Source organism: Galleria mellonella, unplaced genomic scaffold (genome assembly GCF_026898425.1).
Source record: "Galleria mellonella isolate WM207_F2 unplaced genomic scaffold, CSIRO_AGI_GalMel_v1 utg146, whole genome shotgun sequence".
Lineage (NCBI taxonomy): Eukaryota > Metazoa > Arthropoda > Insecta > Lepidoptera > Pyralidae > Galleria > Galleria mellonella.
In genome coordinates, this window is record NW_026441999.1 from 7205476 (window position 1) to 7217942 (window position 12467).

The 12467-nt window shown below is 36.6% G+C and overlaps 1 protein-coding gene across 4 annotated transcripts in view; it reads right to left on the reverse strand.

Annotated features, from left to right (window-relative positions):
- LOC113522184 (protein enabled) overlaps positions 1 to 12467 on the reverse strand; it is a 115579-nt gene that overhangs the window by 58902 nt on the left and 44210 nt on the right. The window contains exon 1 of one of the 4 annotated variants that reach the window (XM_052891894.1): positions 11630 to 12127. The exons of 1 other annotated variant lie outside the window; for it this stretch is intronic. The gene's annotated coding sequence lies outside the window, so the exon portion shown is untranslated. Of the gene's footprint in view, positions 1 to 11629; positions 12128 to 12467 lie in introns of those variants that run through there. 2 more of the 4 variants (XM_052891893.1, XM_052891892.1) reach the window with 2 other exon arrangements.

A 12467-nucleotide genomic window follows, 5' to 3' on the forward strand; every position in this document is an offset into this window, starting at 1 on the left:
GAATCTAAACGATAGACACGTTTTCGTTAGCGCTCGCATCGCAAGAATAGAATAGAAAATATTTATTGGCAAAAAAATACAGTAATATTATATATAAGAAGTGTTTCATACTAGGCAAAAGAAACAGCTGATGCTGTGAGTGTCCCAGCGCAATGTGTACAGCTGCACAGCGCTGGTCTTCAGCCAGTCCCTCTCTTAACAAACTACAATAAAAATGCAAATGGGTAAAACTGCAATTGAATATTACAAGAATGTGCATTTTATGTCAATATAATATTTAACAAGACTCCTGAGGGTGAAGAGATTGTAATGCCTGGAAATAATCGTGATTAAATCCTAATGAATTCGTCACAATGCACAAACTAACCTGTCTTGAGGAGGGGGGGGGGGGTTGTTAGTAATGCGGATTACCAGTTTTGCTAGCAAAGGTATATTACCGTGTCAGGTCGACCTCCACGTGGTCCCCACTGGTAACTACCGTGCTGAATTTCAGGTGTATTCATCACGATGAGATGAAAGTGTTGAACACACTTTCATCCCATAAAAATCTCTAGTTAGACGCTCACAACTTTAATGCCTGTATACAAAAATATAATTTATTATCCATCATAAAATAAAAATGGCTTGCAATAAATGGTTGTCGAAATTAAATTTTGTACATACATAAAAATTTTCGAAAACCGATCAAACCCATATAGAGGTGACCGTCCAATTAGTCCGCCAACGCGCGCTCTGTTTACTTTCCACGTTTTAAAATATTTCATTTTTTTAATAAAGCTCTGTTCATATTACAACCGGCGGTGTACGGTCGAACATTGCGAGTACAAACGTGAAAATTTTTAAATATATTCGGATAATATTAATTTAAATCTATTAGAACTCCAGTTCTTATTAGCACTCAGAATAAAGAATTTTGATATAATATACAATTGAAATTTTAATTTTAGACATAGCTTTAAACTACTCACCGACGTACGGGATAATATAACTATTAGATAGATAGATAGATAGATAATTTATTTGCATTACTTACTTACAGCACACAAATTACAATATACATATACAAAAAAAAAAGCGAGATAACATGAATGATAAAAAAAAATACATAAAGCTAAATACAATTTTCGTTTGTGAGTGTGCCATAGCAATACAACATCAAATCAACTTAGCAACATCAAATGTGAATAAAAACGATACTTCTTGCATGATTTTAGTTTAAATGTATTTAGTATTCATACAAACCTACGTAGTTTCTAAATGTCAATGTAACATAATGTCTGTAACTGTATTTTCGTGATAATAAAAAAAAATCCTGTACAAAATCAGAAACTTATTATCTACGATTATTCTGCAACGACTTTAGACGAATGCAAGATTCTACGTAAACTGATGAATAGACGCAACTCTATTGACGTCATATTAAGAATTATTGTCCACTAGCGCGCTTTCAGCAGCTTCGCCCGTGTGTATTGTGACAAAAAATACCATTTCTGTTAATACAATATACACTATTATAGAATTACGTCTAAATCAAGCGATTAATATTAGTAAGATTTCACTCATTGCACCGAAGAATTCCGCTCGTTGTAATATGAATAGCTCTTAATACACTACCCACATAAACAAACATAGCAAGGGTGGGCGGAGGTTAAGACCCGATACTGTAATGGTTAAGTAACACGGTTTGAACGTTAATCTTTCTAAAATGGTAACTTTGACTACTTATTCGTTGGAAGTGTTGAAATTAGCGGTAAATATTCAAATTACCGTAACGATTTCAGAGATCTTATAACCTGATAAAAAAAATGTACTCGGTAGGTGGCGGTGAAGGTCAAAATAGTATTAACGGGTCAGCTAATACTATAAATAAAGTCGAATACTAACCGTGGTGATATTTGGAGTGCATACCGCGTCGTGTAGTACCAAACCGGTTGCATAGATGGCGTTGTTAATTTTTAAAACGCGATATGGTTTGATTTCATTTAAACACCTAGTAGTTTAGATTAGTTTATCATGGACCTATCTCACCCTAATTCCAGGGGTAGTCAGAGAATAATTTTATTTTTACATGCATCACTTATGGTAAAACATAAGTATGCTTACATTTAAAATACCGTAATCAATGTCTTCACCATCAACCTTTACTGGCCATTGTTGAAACCCCTCTTGCGGTCAGCGTATCCCGATAGCGCAAGTGGGGTGACCATTCCCTCTTGGTGTTTTGACTGCTGTTAGGCTTTGGAGATGTTTTAAAAGAGACGCTGCTGCCCATTAAGTTCCCCTATCTACCTGTTACAACATCCAAGGGAATGGAAGGGGTGGTCGATTCTATGCCGGGACCACTCGGACGAATCAATATTTTAATTGGTATCAATTGGAACCCCTCTTTGAAAATTTACAAATCCAACCATAACAACTTTCATTTTTATTATAATTCTATTAATAATTAAAAATTATTATTTAAAATTAACAGAATTTATCCATTTTTTCAATTTATTTTTATTCGCTACAATACTGAATTGTGTTGAATACTTTTACAAGTGACAAGAAATATCATAAAAAATAACAACAAGAAATATCATAAAATATAACAAAACAAAAAAAAATATGAAGAAACAAAATAACCAATAAATAATTATCAAAAATAACATTACAATCAATTTACAAATGTCATTAGTAAGGCATGAAATATTAAAAGAGCATTTTAAAATTCATCAATTGATTAGATGCACCATTCCAACAAAAGAGCATAAAGTTTTATTTTCAAAATTCTCCAATCTTTAATAGTTTTTAATGCAGTGGGTAATTTATTATACAATTTAACCGCTTGAAATTTTGCGCCATGTTTTATTATATTTAGTCTTGGTTGGACATCATATGCAACATCTTTTCGTCTAGAAATCATGCGTATATTTCTCTCTTCTCTCATAGTCTCTCTTCTAACACAGTCTGTAACTACAATCAATATATATAAACTGGGTACAGTAAGAATGCTACATTTTGTGAAAAAAGTCCTGCAAGACTGTCACTGCGGAATCCGAGCGATAGTTCTAATTGCTCTTTTTTGCAACCTGAAAGCCCTTTCCACATTCAATTTTCATCGTGCCTCCGATCCAACTGTTTATAAATACTCCTCTCCATCCAAAGGTTGCCTGGAAGAGATCGGTTTAAGCGATAAGGCCGCCCATTGTTTTCTCACTGTGATTATTTCTTGTAATTGTTTCTATCTATAATAAGTTTACTACTATATTTTTTTAGAGGAACAATAAAGAGTGTCTATCTATCTACTGCATGTATGAACTTGTATGTTTGTTTATATCTATTTTTAGTATTGATAACTGTCAATCACCACACCACTACATTATATTCAGTTGTTTTCCTGACACTCGGATATATCTGCGGTCAATTGACCACAAATACCAGTTTCATTTATTTATATCGAAGATAGCTGTTATTCGTGGGTTTGCTTGCATAAAATAAATTGGTGGGATACATTTATTACTAATATATAAAAATATGTTTATTATCTCTTAACACCTAACGGCTCATCAACCAACCTTTATGGGGAGGAAAAGGATTGTTAGTAATGGGGACTAATTGACCTATTGCTAGCAATACACCCTGTCGGGTCGACCTCTATGCGGTTTCTCCTGGAAACCATCGTGATTAATTCTAGTGGAATTCGTCACGATGGGGTAACTGACCTACCTTTTCATCCTCACCTTAAAAAAACAATCCGCATGGGGTAGAAGGAGTAATTAGTAATGGGGATTTTTTAAATTGCTGATGAAATGATAACCCCCGCCAGCACCAAAAGTAACAAAGATTTTTTTTATGGGTAATAATGGAATGGTAACCCCGCCTACGCTTAGGTTATATGCTGGCGAAGCACCAGTGAATGATAATAGGTAAGAATAAAAAGGCAGGTCAGTTAGATGAGCTAACGTGACAAATTCAACGATAAATTAGTCATGATGGTTTCCAGGGGGAACCGCGAGGAGGTCGACCTGTTAGGGTATATTAATAGCAATGAGAACTAACCTCCTTATTACTAACAATCCCTTCCCCCCAAAATCCAATCAAGTCTACCTCCTCGCTGTTCCCACTGGAAACCATCATGCTTAATTTCAAATGAATTTATCACAATGTCTTAACTGCCCTGCCTTTTCATCTTCATTTATCAATTCTCACTATTGCTCTGTCAACATATATCGTTAGGGGGGAAAGAGATTATTAGCAATGGAGATTAACAGCCCTATTGTTAGCAATATACCCTATCAGGTCGACCTCCACGTGGTTCCCCCTGGAAACCATCGTGAACAATTCTTATTGAATTCGTCACGATGGGCTAACTGACTTGCTTCATCCTCACCTATCATCCTTCACTGGTGCCCCGCCGGTGTATACCGATAGCATGGGTGGGGTTACCATTCCATTATCACCCATAAAAAAAAAACATATATCGTTAGTGCAGGCGGTTACCATTCCATTATCATCCATTTAAAAAAAACCTGTCAGGTCGATGTCCACAGGGTTCTCCCTGGAAGCCATAGTGGTTTAATCTTGGTGAATACGTCACGATGGACCGACTGACCTGCTTTCACATTAAAGCCCCGCTAACAAAAAAAATATATAAATTACACAATTTGGTATGAGAAACTAACTGCCCATGGAGAACGGTAACCACCGCCAATAGCCATGGGACAGCACAGTGGAGATAGGTTTACAAATGTTATTTTAACACACCAAGAAACATGGCGGAGAAATGCGACCACCGGCCGTGGGAAGTATTAATTACGTGGTATTGTGTGCTCGGTACCCACGCGTATTAGCGCCGTGATGCATCAGCTGGGTCACCGTGTCAACTCAACCACAAATCGGTTTATAGGTCTAATATATCTTGACTCGGCAAACGTGTGCCCTCTACCGCCATCTACGTGGTACATTTTTTCAATATATTTTATGTGTATATATATCTTATATACAACTTAGAAGGGCAAACAAGCTGACGGCCCACCTGATGGAAAGTGGTAACCGTCGCCTATAGAGATGAGCAGTACCATGGACATAACAGAGTATACTGTTTCGCCCATGATACCCCCCCATGCGTTGCCATTCCAGGACTCAGGTGTTATTCCTCTGTATCCAGTAAATTCACGCCATATACCACCCTTCAAACCGAAACACAGCCATGCAAACACAACTGCTTCACGGTAGAAACACGACTGGGACAGAGGTACCCAAGCAATCGACTTTTGTAAAAATAATGTGAGCGAATATTTTGTCTTACAGAGTTAAGTTCGCCTGTTGTACATCTTTATTTAATATATATTATATATTTGTAATTTTTTGTGTACAATAAAGAATAAATTAATATACCCTGTAACGTCTACCTCCACGTAGTCCCCTTGGAAACCATCGTACTGAATCCCAGGTGCATTCAACACGATGGGCTAACTGACCTGCTTCATTCTCACCTATCATTCCTCACTGGTGTCCTGCCAGCGTATACTTTTAGCGCAGAGACAGAGTTACCACTGCATTTTTACTCGTTAGAAAAATCGCTAGTTTGAGAAAACTATAAATATTAAAAAAAAAATACATTAAAATTGATCAAGCGGTGTAGGAGATTAGCGTGAATGAACATCGTGACAGGGGATTTTTTACGTCAAAATACAGTTAGATGTTGGTTAACATTTACGGTTGGGTAACTAACAAAAAAAAATCACTGGCCAAGCAATTTGTCTTGACTCCTTGGTCAATTCTAAGATTAGTTTGTTTTAATTTAGTTACTAACTTTTATCTGCGACTTCTTCGCATGAACGAGACATGTTCACTGATCAGGGATAAAAAAATAAGCCTATTTTATTTATTTATTTACTCTTTATTGCACCATTTAAAGTATTCTTTACACCAAAAAAATATATATATTACACATATACAGAAGTACAAAAGGTGATCTTAGCAAGAGGATTAGCAACTGCAGTTTTAGACTTTGGAGATGTTTTAAGAGGGACGCTAATGCCCATCTCTCGCCGTCCCGTACTCGTTTCTTATGGCACCCTTAGGAAAGAAAGGGGTGGTCTATTCTATGCCGGGACCACACGGTCAATTTGATTAACGTTTAAGTTCGCAAGTTTGAAGGGTGGGATATGGCGTCAATTTACAGGGTACAGAGGAATAACACCTGAGTCCTCAGGAATGGCAACGCATGGGTGGTATCATGGACGAAACAGAATACTCTGTTATGTCCATAGTACTGCTCATGTCTATAGGCGACGGTTACCACTTTCCATCAGGTGGGCCGCCAGCTTGTTTGTTATTCTAAGTTGTATAAAAAAAAGTAGTAGTAATAGTAAAAAATGCTCTGCTTACTTTTTAAATAATCAATTAGAAACATTGAAACAAGTTCAATTGTTTTTGAAAATTAACATATAACTGCAACGTGGTCATTCTTAGTTATGAATAGAAGTTGGTAATATAATATATAGCAAAACCTATATATTGTAGTGACAATATCTATACATATATTGGCCCAATAACAGGTATATTAACTATTAGTTATCAGGTAAATTCACTGCTATATCTCACCTTTCAAATCGAAACACAGCCATGCAAAAAGAACTGCTTCACGGTAGAAACACGAATGGAACAGAGGAGCTCAAGCAAACGACTTTCGTACAAAGTCTCCCTCTTGTAATTGGAGTAAAAATGCCGACAGGCGTACAGTTTCGTAGACACGTAAAAATCGTGTGTCTACAAACAGATATTGAGAAAGAAGAAGAAAAAATGAAAACATTTATTGCCGATAAAAAAAAATACATACATACATATCTGTCACGCCTGTCTCCCATTAGGGTAGGCAGAAACAACAGAACGCCAAATGCTTCGATTCAAACAAACCTCTTTCGTTTCATCCACATTCATCAATCTTTTCATACACGCTCGCCGGTTACGGGTACTTTTAATTTGGCCCTTCTTCAGCACATCACCTATTTGGTCGACATACGTCCGTCTAGGGCGGCCCCTACCGACATCTCCATTCATTCTTGCTCGATAAATCTCTTTCGTAAATCTTCTTTCATCCATCCCCTCCAAATGGCTAAACCAACGCAACATTCCTTTTTCGATTTTTGTCACTATATCGTCTTTTAGTCCACACTTCTCTCTAATCATACTGTTTCTCACTCTATCTTTTAATGTAATACCACACATACTTCTCAAAGCTCTCATCTCTACAGCATTTATCTTACTTTCATGCTTCTTCTGTCATACCCGAGATTCGTATTCGTAAAAAGTATTACACTTATTAACAATAGAAAACAAACTTCATATTTGTTGTTGCCAACATGGCTATCACTAAGCGTGTGCTGCAGCAAAAAATTACTATATAGTTACATGTAGGATTTTACCACACAAAGAAAGGCATGTGCATTAATAGTGTATTGTATTTAATGTTTGTTATATGTGTTATAATGCAATATGCTGTTGGTGTTCCTTTAAATAAATAAATAAATATGAAAAACAACGGCTTCTATCGTAACAAAATGAATATACGACGAAAACCGCAGTGAAAATACATGAATAAATTGTATTAGAGAAAATTATAGAGCTGTTTTAAGACACATTCTGTTTATATTCGGTCCGCAATAAACGAGTTTTATTATTACTGCAACGCTACGTATGAGTTCCTCGCCCAATTTAAGCCAATTGATAGCTTGGACGCGGTATGATAAAAAATAATCAAGCAGATGTCCGTTATTATATGGTCTTGGCATAAAATGGGGCACCCCTTCCTTCCCCGTGGATGTCGTAATCGGTGATTAAGGGAAGTTTAGGTCAAGGGATGGGCAGGAGCGTCCCTCCTAAAACATCACCAAAACTGGGATTGCTAACCCGCTTGCCAAGCGTGGCTACTACGAACAAAATCCTAATGGTAAACTGTCATAAGAAACAGCGCCGTTTTTGATGACAGCCTATGGGGGAGGTTTAGCAGTGGACAGATAACGACCAGTTCATTACCTCCCGGTCATCATTGCCCGGTTCCTCTTAACACAGGGTATCCAAGTTCAAGGGCCAGGCAATCGTCTCACACTGATTACTATTACGTGGCTGGAATGTTATTCAAACCTACACTGAACTAGTTGGAATTCATTCGGGGTAAAGAAATTGGTTATAATCGGTTTTACCAGCCCCACCGTTACTAATTTACTTTATCTGGTCGACGTTCACCTCCGCACGATGGGGGCTCTGCTACAAACCATGGTTTAAAGCAGTCATTCCCAAAGTGGGCGATGACGTCCTCTTGTAGGCGCTGCAGGCCTAAAGTGGGGGCGGTAAGAGACCAAAAAGGGCGTTGTGTAGAGGCTTGGGGGGTGATTTGTTGATCTTGAAGTAATAGTAGGTTTTAAGTAGGTGAAAAAATGGGGGTGCTAAAAAAATAATTTATTCTCAAAGTGGGCAGTAGACAAAATAAGTTTGGGTACCCCTGGTTTAAAGGATGATAATGAAATGGTTACCATTTACCGCCTGCGTTAACGGTATACGATAGTGGGGTACCAGTGAGGGATAATAGGTGAGGATAAAAAGACAGGTCAAGAACCCATCGCGACGAATACACCTGAAATATAGCATGATAGTTTCTATGGAGAACCGCGGGTGCTAACAATCATAACTAATTATTACTGCCTTGCTCCTTAAACATCATGGTAAATTCCTGATATATCACAATGGGCCAAATGATCCGACTTCATCCTCACCTATCAACCCTCACTGGTGCCCTGAAAGCGTATAGCGATGGCACAGGCGTGATTGCCATTCCATTTTTATGCAATAAAAAAATCGAATACGTCAATTTATCAGTAAAGTATAAGTGAACCCTTATATTTTTATGAAAGCGAGAGAGAGAGAGAGAGAGAGAGAGAGAGAGAGACAAAAGATTGGGCGTAGATCATATTCTATCTCCATAAATACACGGAAAATAAACATAATATAAAAACGGTGACAATCACAGGAATATAGTTACTGGCATATCTGTAGTGACCTCATAAACCCATATTTAAACAATAAAGGAAACTTCTTATCTCGTTTTGTTTACTAATGTTATAATATTAATTAACAAAATTAATTAATTTATTCTTTATTGTACACAAAAAATTACAAACATATCATTTATATTAAATAGAGATGTACAACAGACGAGCTTAACTCTGTAAGAGTTCTCTTCCATCAAGTTGTATATAAACTGAGTAGGTTTCTAATAATGAAATGGCAATCCCGCCTGCGTATACCGATAGGGCACCAGTGAGGAATGATAAGTGAGGACGAAGGCAGGTCAGTTAGCCCATCGTCACAAATCTCACTAGAAGTAGCCACGATGATTTCTAGGGTGAACCACATTGAGGTCGACCTGATAGGGTGTATTGCAAGCAATGGGGCAGTTAGACCTCATTACTAACAATCCCTTTCCTCCTTACCGAGTAGAATTAGCGACAGCACTTTTGATAGTAGACAATATTGGATTTTTTTACTCTTTTTATTTGGGGGGGGGGGGGGGGGGGGGGGGGAGGAAGGGATTATTAGCAATGGAGTTTGACAGCCCCATTGCTAGCAATATGCCCTATCAGGTCGACCTCCTCGTGGTTCCCCCTTGAAACCATCGTGAACAATTCTTGTTGAATTCGTCACGATGGGTTAACTGGCCTGCTTTATCCTCACCTATCATCCTTTACTGGTGCCCCGCTGGTGTATACCAATAGCACGGATAGGGTTACCGTTCCATTGTTACACATAAAAAAAAAAACTCTTTTTATTTATTCACACTTCATTTCACCATTCATAAACTAACAATAATAGCTTTTGGTGATGTTGTAAGACGAACGCTGCTGTACATTCCCCGACCATTAAGTTTCCTTAGTCACTTCTTTTGGAATTCACGGGGAAGAAAATGGTGGCCCATTCTATGCCGAGGCCACACAAACAACACTTTTTTTTTACAACACAGGGGGCAAACGAGCATGCGGCTCACCTGATGGTAAGTGACAACCGCCGCCCATGGTCACCCACAACACCTACGGCATTGCAGGTGTGCTAAATGCATAACCTACACTTAATGGATTACACATGGACACATATAAGTAATAGTAAAATTGTCGAGTGTTTAAAAATTTGAAAGAAATAAACTAATGACCTCCGTGGCGCAGTGGTAGGTTGGTTGGTTTAGCTTGTTTTCCGTAAATGATGTTTGATTCGATTTAGGAAATTAACGTTTCTGAACTGACTCGGCTCTAAGTGTTTCAGATGATCTGAGCATTTTCTTCTAAGGTGAATTTATTAGAAAGTTCGAATAATTTAAAATACTGTACCACAAATAAAATAAAAAAAAAAAAACCTTAAATTGTAACAAAACAAGTTATTTTGATATAAAAACTAAACTAGTCAACCGATTTTGATAAAATTTCTGTGGGACTAATTTAAAAGTTTAGATAAAAAAAAGAATTTTCCAAAATTTTTATAAATGACGTAATTATAAGGAATTATGAATAATAAACGTATAAAAAAATACAATAAAAGAATTGTGAAAGAACATCCTTCTTTTTGAAGTCGATTGTTAATAAACAAAAATCGCACCTTCAAAAAGACGTCTGAAGAATCGCCAACACGTCTGGACAATCCTAGCCGAAAACAAAGGCGAAAAACTGCTGTAAATCTGATATACATCTACTACATTGTAACTCGACCCTTGTTTAATTTATTAAATTATTCCATCCAAGTCTTATTACTTCCACGTAACCCTTTCGCTACCCTAGAGATGGGGACAGGGAACTTAATGAGAGACTTCGTACAATTTAAACTTGTTGTTCCTAGGTATTAATATCTAAAACTCAGCCACCAGAAAGAGACTTCGTACAAAAGACTCTGTATATACAAAATACTTGTGTATCTCTGTGAAATAGTTGTGTTTACATGTTATAACTTAAAATGGCAAACAAGTTAACAGCCCACCTGATGGGAAGTGGTAACCGTCGCCTATTTACATGAGCGTGATGAAAAGTATACTATAACCTGCCCAGGAGTATGAAGAATAATTGTACCAAGTTTCGTTAAAAACCGTCGAATAGTTTTTGTTTCTATAACGAACATACAGACAAAAATTTTACTGATTGCATTATTGGCATCAGTATCGATCTTGGAAATATATTTCATGTACAGAATTGACCTCTCTACAGATTTATTATAAGTATAGATAAAGAATAAATAAATAACCAAGATGTAATATATTCGTCATTAGGCCAATATACATATAGATATTGTACCCATCACTAATTACTACCTTCATAACAGCTATAAAAATGACTGACATACCATACAATTAAATAATTAAGACTCCTCATACAATGTTTTCGGTCAATGGATAGTAAGAACAAGAAGACTAAGGTAAGGACTTAATATATCCCATAATACAGACATAGCTTTAATCACAATTTTACTATATTAGTAATAAAAAATAATAGAAAAATTATATTACTGTTTAGACAAACTAAAGTTTGGTTCAGTTAATTAATTAAAAAAGCTACACATTAATAGCAGTAGTTACGTATAAATAACGCCAAAGAAACCATCAACAAACCGTAATAAAACAATTAAAAATTCATAAATGCAACACACAAAGGGCACATTGTTGTACGTATATGCAGTCACAATAGTTCTTGGTCGACGCTATTATATCACAACACGAGCACGTAACACGAGAAAAATGATCTATAGATCTTACAGATCGATGACAGATGCGCGAGTGCGCGCGCGCAACCGGAGAATGCAACTGGAGTTCGCTTGAGGAAATTGTAAACACGGTGTGGGTAAGGGACGCGTGTATATTGAAAGAACGAGATAGGTAGTGATTTGTTTATGTCGCATCGAAACTGTGTTTATATTATGCGTATAGATTATATAATGTAAGATGTATAGGTACATGTTTAAATGTAAAAATACTGTTGTCTCTGAGAGACACCACAATGAATAATAAATTTTTAAATCATAATCAATTAAAAACATTCACAATTTGCAATATAATATAATGAAATAAAAATTGGTTCACGGTTGACAAAGTTAGGCATAAATAAGTAATGGGAATTGATTACCCACTTGCCAGCAATACAACCTACCAGGTCAACGTCCACGCGGTTCCCTCTGGCAATCACCATATTTAATACCCGGTGTATTAATCACGATGGGCTGACTGACCTGTATTCATCTTTATCTATCATCACTGGTACTCCGCTAGTGTATGCCGATAGCATGATTATTCCATTTTCATGATATTAAAAAAATAATTTTGGAAACAGTTTAAAAGTAGTAATAACAATACCTATTGCTAATGATGTTTACAATATTAAGATTGGCAAACTTGCTTGATTGCAAAACTTTTTTGTTGGATGCTACATTAGTTTTTGTTTGCAAACAGTTAT